We start from the raw sequence: 7,904 nt of genomic DNA, 5'->3' as shown, positions 1-7,904 counted from the left end.
GCCTTCAGTAACATTACAGTTAGTTGCAGAAGTGGGAATAGATCTCCTTATTTCCTATAATGCTCCCAAGTGGAGTCTGAGCTCCACAACTCCAGATGAGAAGTGTGCATGTCATTTGAGATCACTTCACCCACGTCAATCTGGTCCTCATGTGTTTTAGGCCAGGAACAGTCTCTGCTGCCACCATGGCTCACACTGCATCTTGTACCATCGAGATACCTGCCCTCGGGCGCCCTTTCTGGCTGGGGATGCTTTACGATTGCCGCAATGACACTACCATTCCAGGTATGTAAAGCAGGAGCCTTTCTTATCCCTTCCATGTAATGTCATCTATGAGACTGGAAAGCAGCTGGTTAGAGCTGAACCTGGGGTATAGAGATGCTTGAAGAGTGCTCAGGGAAGGTATTCATCAGACACTTAGGGGGCATTACCTTGATCTGGTTGGACTAACATAATTGCATGACAGAGGCAGACAGAGATTTTATTTATTTATTGTTTTTTGTTTAGACCTTTATTATAAAAGAGTAAAAAAAAAAAAATCTTGAAAGTGCCAAAGTATCCCTTCTTCCCCCCTCTGTCCTCTCTCCCTCCCCAGAGTGAGTGTGAAATACCTGTCAGAACAAGAACACTCATCTCACCAGGGATCAAAGCCCTGCCCATGCAACACCCTTCATAGGGTTACACATTTAGGACTATCCAACATACAGTTTGAGGAGCGTCCTCTCAATGGTTCAGTTTGCCAAAAGCTCTTCTACATTTTCATAGAATTATGGATCCATAGAGAAGTGGGAGTGGAAGGGAGCTTTAGAGAGCATCTAGTTCAACCCCCTGCCTGAAGCGGGATCAGCTTTGTCCAAACCATCTCATACGATCTATAACCTAAACTCTGTGTAAAACGACCATCAATCCTGACACAAGACATAATATCCTAACCTACCAGAGGTAAAGCAGGTGGACCATGGTGGCCAGCTTCTCTGAAAGGCTGTTAATATATACTCAAGAGAACCCAGGTACAGTCTCCCACAACCCACCCCCTGCCATAGAGGAAAGTAATCTCCTGCCCCCAGCCCATGCCAATTTGAGAAGGGGGTAAAATTACTTCCTGAGCCCAAATACGGTTATCAGTGTTACCCAGGGCAGGGAAACAAGACCCTCCAGCCAGGAACCTGGAGCCATAATTCCCAGAAGAAGCACTGGCACAGCCTAGTCAGATTTACCATCCTGGGCTGCAGTCAACACCCAGTGCCTCTGGGGGAGGCTTGAAAGTACTGTGACATATGGCATAGGAAGGTGGGGATGTGGAAAACAACAGAGGCCAAAAAGCTGGGAAATCCCCATAGCAGAGCACAGGCATCATTATATCTTGATCATCCCTGACTAGTGGCTGTCCAGCCTCCTGTTGAACACCCCCAGTGATGGAGAGTCCAGCCTGAGAACCAATCCAAACCTACTTTCCTGAAACCTCAAGCCACAGGTCCACATCCTACTGTCTGCAAAAAGAGAGAAATGGTTCTTTCCCTCTTCTCTATGGCAACCCTACCAGTATTTGAAGACTGCTCTCATTTCTCATCTGAAATACCTTTCTGCAAGCTCACCATGCCCTTCAGATCCTCCTTGTGTGACTTGCTTTCCAAGCCCTGTACCATCTTTGTTACCTGCCTCTAGACCCTTTCAAATTTCTCCACATCCTGACCTGCACCTAATGCTTCTACTGGAATAGCCCAAAACTGAATTTGCCTTTTGTGTGGCTGCATTACGCTACAGAGTCAAACTGAGTCTGTGATTCCACAACCTTCTCCATAGATTTCCCTTCCAGCCAGACATCACCCATTTTGTATCTGTGTTTTTGATAATTTCTACCAAAGTGTGGGGAGTTGCATTTGTCTTCACTGAACTTCATCCTGTTTGCTCCAGCCCAGATTTCCAGTCTGTCAAGGTCCTGATTTGTGCTCACATCTCCAACATGTTCACAGTCCTTGCCGGTTTTGTGTCTTCTGCAAACTTGCTCAAGATTTCTTATGCCAGCATCCATTGAACAGAGCTGGGCCCAGGACAAATGCCTGTGGGACTCCATTTGAAACCTTCTTCAATTCTGACATGGACCCATTACTATTGACCCTTTGCTTGCAGCTATTGAGCCAGTAGTTTTGTCCAGCAGACATTTCTGCAGTTATTTTATGAGACGGTCATGTGGGATCTTGTCAAAAGCCTTACCAAAATACAGATACATTATATCTAAGCATGGTCTTCATCCACCCACACATGCTTTCATATTTCAAAGCAAGAGATTAATTCTGCATGACACAATTTGTTCATAATCATCCTGGCTTCTTGTGATCAGCCTTTCCTCCTCCAGATGTTTCTAAGTGGGTTTCCTTAAGATATTCCCCAATAATGTCCCAGGAATTGAGCGGAGATTAACAGGTATGTAGGTCCCCAGGTTAATCTTTTGGCCTTTTTAAAGAGGAGCACTACGTTGGCCTTTCCCCAGTGCTCTGGTACCAGTCCTGCCTCCCGTAACTTCATGGAGATCATTGACAAGGCCTCTGAGATATCCTTTGCCAGTTTCTTCAGCACCCTCAGATGGAAGTCTTCTATTTCTGCAGACCTAAATTCACCTAGACCCATGAATAGCTCTTTGACAGCAGCTCTTTTGTTATCTCCTCCCTCAGCTTTCCACTTCCTTATTCAGGTGTCAGGCTGCAGATCATTTGTTTTTGTGAAGACTGAGGCAAAAGTAGCTGTTGAGAAGTTCTGCCTTCCTTGTGTCTTAAATTAGGAATTCTGGGTTGTTAACAGAGGACCCACAGCTTCCCTGTTCCTTCTTTTGTGGCCAACAGGCTTATAGACCCTCTTTTTGCTGTCCTTGGCCACCTTTGCCAGGTGCAGCTCCTTCTTCATCTTTCCCTTCCTGATTTTGTCCCTGCAGGTTCTTACTATTTCCTGGTATGCATCCTTGGTGCCCTACTCATTTTTCCCCTGCCTCTATGCTTTCCTTTTGCATGAGGCATCCTAGAAGCTCCTTGTGCAGTCACATTAGTCTTTTTTCATTCTTTTCAAGTGTCCATCATGTCAGGACAGTTTCTTGATGCACTTCCCATACTCTGCCCTTTAGAAGTTCCCAGCCCTTCTAGGTACCCTTATCCTTCAGTCAGTCCTTCCATGGCACCATGCCTGTTAACTTTTTGAGTCAGATGAAATTTCATAGGATTTCATAGACATTATGGCTGGAAGGGACCTTGCAAGCTCTGGTCCGGCCCCCTGCCCAAAGGGCAGGAACTCAGCAGGGGTCAAATGATCCCAGAAAGATAGGCATCCATGTGTTTTGTTTTGGTTTTTTTTAAGTATCCAGAGTAGGTACTTGCACCACCTCTGGGGAGCATCTATTCCAGGCCCTGGGGACTCAGACAATAAAGACTTTTTTCCTTTTGTCCAACCTAAAGTGGTCTTCTAGGAGTTTGTGACTGTTGGACCTTGTCTTCCTATGGGGTGCTCTGGTGAACAGACATTCTGCTAGTTTCTGATGCATGCCCCTTATGTACTTATAGGCTGCCATGAAGTCACCCCTGAGCCTGCACTTTTCCAGGCTGAAGAGTCCCATGGCTCTCAGCCTCTTCTCATAAAGCCCACTCTCTTGTCCTCTAATCATTTGCATGGCTCTCTTCTGGACTGTCTCAAGCTTCTCCACATCCTTTTTGAATTGCGGAGCCCAGAACTGGACACAGTATTCAAGCTGTGGTCTCACCAAGGTTGAGTAAAGTGGGAGGATGACTTCTTGGGTCTTGCTTGAGATGCATTGGTAGATGCAAGCCAGTATTTTGTTTGCTTTGCTGGCTGCAGTGTCACATTGGTGGCTCATGTTCATCTTGTGGTCAATCATGACCTCCAAATCCACCTTTTTGAAATTTAGCGCCCTAATTTTGCTGACATCATACTTTCCCCAGCTCAGGTTCGGGAATCCTCCCATGTTGTGGTCTCTACATTCCGTGTTGCTCATCACACTCATATCCTACCCTAGTTCTTCTCTATTGGTCAGGTCAAGATCCAAGATAGGTGATCTCCTAGTTGTCTCCTCCACCTTCTGAACAGAAAGTTATCCTCCAAACAAGTTAGGAACCAGGTTGACATTTTCTTTTGGCTGCATTGTTCTTGTAGCAGATTTTGGAAATGTTGAAGTAGCTCATCATACCACCCCATAGCTTTTGGACAGATTTGTCACCTGCGTGAAGAATGCCTCATCCACTCTTCTGATTTGGTTGCCTATAATGAATCCCCACCAGTGCATCTTTCACCTTTCATCTTCATCCAAAGTCATTCTTCTTTGCTGTCTTCTTTCTCCTGAATCAGGGAACAGACGTGTGTGTGTGCTTGACATACTAGGCAACAGCACCAGCTTTTCTCCCAATGGTGTCTTTCTAAAACAGAGTGTAACCCTCATTGTTGACAAAGCAGTCACAAGACTTGTCCCAACAGGTCTCTGCGACACCAATCAATGCATATTGGCATCAATGGGTTGCTTAGGTTGCATCAGTCTTTATAGGCACCACACCAAGGTCATAGCTCCACTGCCAGGCCCAGTAAATATATGCCATGACAAGGCGGACCCTGCCCCAAAGTTGCTAGCATCTCAGTAAGGATGAGATGGACCAGACAGGCAAGACTTACATATGGATCATAGGGAGAATAAGGTAACAGCAAAGCTACAACTTGTCTTCCAAAGAGTAAAATAGATGGACAGACAGGTGTGCCTTCCAGTGGTGTATCAGCAGACCCCAATGCCAGTGTCCAGTATGTTTTGAGTCTGTTCAAATTTGTCCCATGTTAAAGACACTGACTTGAAACCTTTTCTTGTCTTCTCCCACAATCAATGAAAATGTTATTGTGTCCTGTTTCCCAGGTATCACTTTATGGGACAACAAGGACCTGAAGAGAGATGTGGAAAGAGTGCCAAAGGACTTTACTAATTTTAAGATCATCACATCTGACACAATGGCAGACAAGGCCTCTGCGCTGAGTTTTTCAGGCTCCCTGAAAGCCAGTGTCCTGGGGGGGCTGGTGGAACTAGGGGGCTCTGCAGCATTTTTTAATGATACCAAGAAATCAAAACATCATTCCCGAGTGACTCTCCAGTACTCAATGACAGACAGGTTTGAGCACCTGACTATGGAGCAGCTGGGGAAAAAGAACATCTCTCATCCTGCTGTATTTGATGATCACACAGCCACCCATGTGGTCACAGCTGTGCTGTACGGGGCCCAGGCTTTCTTTGTGTTTGATCGGGAGGTTTCCACATCTGAGAGCAAGCAGGAGATAGAAGGGAATATGAAAATGTTGGTGGAAAAGATACCAAAGATCTCAGGAGGAGGACATGCATCTGGGGAATTAAAAAAAGAGGCAGAAGAAAGAAATGAAAATTTACATTGCATGTTTTATGGTGATTTTTCTCTGGAGAAAAATCCAGTTACTTACCAGGATGCCATGGAAGTTTACTCCAAGCTCCCTGACCTGCTCAGGGGTGATGACAAACGGACTGTACCAGTGAGGGTCTGGCTGTACCCACTGAGCAAGCTGAATAACAAGGCAGCTCAGCTGGTGCGTGACATCAGTTCAGTGCTAATTAGAGATGCTGAGAGAGCCCTGGAGCACCTGGCTGAGTGCAGCGTGCAATGCAATGACATGGAGAGAGACAGAGCAGCTACAACCTTCCCTGAAATCCAGAGGAAGATCCAGGAATTTGGGGATCTGTGCAAGCAACGCACACAGATGTTCCAGAAAGAGCTCGCAAGCACCTTGCCTGCCATCCGTGGAGGAGGGGAGGAGGAAGGGGCCTTAGTAAAAATTTTAAGTAGTGTACAGCAGTCACCATTCAGTGCCCGGCAACTCAGCAAATTCCTGGAGAAGAAACAGGAGGAGATGAATTTTATCCATTCCTACCTTGCTGTGCTGGAGGGAGTGGATGTCGTTTCCTCCCAGAGTGAACTCCAGGCAGCTGTGCTCAGCCCCAGCCATCGCTTTGTTGTGTCTCTTACTCTCACTTCCTTGCACACGGAGGAAGCCTATTTCTCAGAATTAAACCTCTGGCTGAGAAGATCATTTCAGGAGAAAACACACAACCCAGAATCAGCCAGATCTGGTGGTGAGAACCTAGAACCTGAGCAATGGTTTGAAGATAAAGAAATAAAAAGAAAAGCACGACAAGCTGTGAAGTGCTTCTCTGACTTTGCTCGTGTGAACAAACACAGGAAGGAAACTCGGTTCCTTGTGGCGTCTGTCCCAGACAAGGACAACCCCGGAGCTTCCATTTACCTGTATGAGGATGGGGAGCTGGTCAGCACCAACTTTGAGCCTCCAGCAAAGCCTCTTCCTCCCCTGATTGCTGGAATCAGCCATGACCGTGTGCGGCTCACACTGAAGCCAGCAGCCCGGGGAGAGGCTGCGATCACCGGCTATCGGGTGGAGTACAGAAGAGTGGGGCAGGAGGACTGGACAATTATGAACATGAACAGCAAACAGGAGACAATCCCAGTAGCAGGGCTATGTGCAAGCACTAAGTACCAGTTCCGATATGCTGCCATGAGCAAACCAGGGCTCAGTGCAAGCAGTGATGTGAGTGACGCTGTCAAGACGCTCCCAACCAGCCCCCCTGGGAAACCTGCAGGAACTACTGTGGAATCAACTGCCTTTGCCCTGAGCTGGCAGGCACCCACAGTCATTGGAGGGGGAGTCACTATTAAGGAGTACAGGGTGCAATATAGGGAGGAAGTTGGAAGTGAAAACCCCAAGGGGAAAGACAAATGGTTGGAGCAGAGAACAGGACACAAAGCCGAGTTCTGTAAGATCAATGAGCTGAAGCCTCAGACACTTTACAGGATCCAGGTGTCAGCCGTGTGTGCAGACGGGGCTCAGAGTGCCGTGAGTGAGGACTTGTGCATTTCGACATTACCGGTAAGAGAGAACAGAAAGAAATCTGCATAATCTCCCTCTCCACTTGCCTCCCTAATAACAGGTGACTGAACTCTGTTGTGTCATTTCCACTGAACACGAGTGGGGATTTGCTTCAGATATGGCCAGTTCAGGGGACAGTGATTTGATTCCATGATTCAAATCACTGTCCCAAATTGATTTGGCCAAATCAGCCAGGCCCACCCCCAGCCTGGCAATGACTGCCCCGCCTGCCCCAGCTCCCAGGACTTGGAGAGAAAAAAAACCCAACTAAGCAGGTGCTGCTGGGCGGAGAGGTGATCCCTGCTGCCTCCCACTGCCCATGCTTCATGGGGGGCTCTGCACCCCCCACGGTTGCCCTACCTGCCCCAGCTCCAGCTCTTTAAGAAAAAAACCCCCAAGAAAACCCTCAGATTTACAGCTCCTGCCAGTGGGGGGCAATTCCCACTGCCTCCCATTGCCCCATGCCATGTGGGGGACTCTGCACGAGCCTCCCAAAGCCCAGAGGCCATTGCAGAAGGGGTGAGCACCAGGGCTTTTCTTTAAAGGGCAGGGAGCAGGGATGGGCAGGGCAGGGCAGGGCAGGGCAGCTATGTGGGGAGCTGGCAGAGCGGGCAGGTGCAGGGGAGGGCCAGGGGAGCAGGCAGGGGACGGGAGGTGGCCGGGGTACCCTCATGCTCCCCTCCCCCTCCCCCCAACCCCCTCTTCCCCGGCCCTAGTACTTACCAGCGGAGAGGCGGCAGCTCACTGCTGCAGCCACCGGGGACTGTCCGAATCATGAAAGCTCTCCAAATCGTTTCCAAAGATTTGTAGAGCTTTGAATCAATTCAGACCTTTTAATTGGTCCCCTGATTCAATTCTGATTTGCAGATACGGCCACCAAATCAAGCTGAAACTCCTCTGAATTGAATCACGACCTGAAGCATCACACAGCCCTACCCACTATGCCTTGATGTTATAGT

The sequence above is a fragment of the Alligator mississippiensis genome, chromosome 5 (genome assembly GCF_030867095.1).
Source record: "Alligator mississippiensis isolate rAllMis1 chromosome 5, rAllMis1, whole genome shotgun sequence".
Lineage (NCBI taxonomy): Eukaryota > Metazoa > Chordata > Crocodylia > Alligatoridae > Alligator > Alligator mississippiensis.
This window is presented reverse-complemented; position numbering follows the sequence as displayed.